Below are 1,142 nucleotides of genomic sequence, written 5' to 3'. Positions count from 1 at the left end.
ATAAATATTGAAATAGAAATATTCTAGATTTAAATATCTGCTTGAAGGACAAAACATATAATGTAAAAATAATAATTTTCAAACTGTAATCTGGGTTAAAAATTCCCTCATATTTCTGTTGTCCTGGTAAAACTTTGGGAAGGGAGAAGAAAAGGAATCTTTTGAATTTCTTGACTTTAAATTAGATGGAAATTGGGAGATTTCCATCTAAGTATGTCAGGGATGTAGCTTGACAAAATTTCCATGTGCATAGCAATTTAACGATGTTTGTTTCTTTGTTGTTTAACTGAATGTAAATAGTGAGTGATCTCTAACTAAGATAAAAGACTTGTAAGACAGTAGAAAAAAGGAAAAAATATATATAACAAATCTATTTCTCAATAGAAAAATAAATGTTTAAGTAATCATAAAATTATGAAAGTCAGATGTTCCAGATAAAAAAGTACAAACCTCACATATTGAAAGCTTAAGACTAAGATATTTAAACAAATAATAAATGTTTATTTGCATAAAGTGAGTCAACAAAGTGAAAAAAGTAAGTAAAGGGCTATGAAAAAATACTTCACAGAAGAGGTGGAAAAAGTAGAGAAAATGTCATGATTCCTCAGCTAATATCCATTTTTCTAAATATGAACAATGGTGGCTTAAAATGGTCCCTTTTTAAAGCACAGCAGCTGCAACTTTATTGCTTGCCTTGAATTGAATGCACAGCTTGTACTATGATATGATGCTCTATGTTATTTTTTAAATTATTTCTTAATTTTAAGCAGCTAAGATTGAGATTAAAACAAAGATGAAATTTTTGGTTTTCATGTCAAACAAGTTTCTATTATTTCCATAAAATATACTACAGAAGAAAATATCAGAGGAAAAAAAAAAAAAAAACTACATCTATTAAACTTGAGACAGGAGCAAAACAGAAGACAAGGAAAGGCTCTCAAAACCACCACTGTCCTAATCTGTGAAACTACTAGGTCATGGACAGAACATTTTGTACTATACATGTGAAACTTTTTAGATAGATGTCAACCAGAACATTTAAGTTCAGGACACAGTGATTATCTTAGCAAGGTGTTTGTTTCAAGAGGAATTTCAAGCAAAAGGCCTGGACATGAGTCCTAAGAAGTCTGTTTCTTTTCTCA

Source organism: Pteropus medius, unplaced genomic scaffold (genome assembly GCF_902729225.1).
Source record: "Pteropus medius unplaced genomic scaffold, Ma_sr-lr_union100, whole genome shotgun sequence".
In the NCBI taxonomy this organism is placed as follows: domain Eukaryota; kingdom Metazoa; phylum Chordata; class Mammalia; order Chiroptera; family Pteropodidae; genus Pteropus; species Pteropus medius.
Note: the sequence above shows the minus strand (reverse complement) of the source record.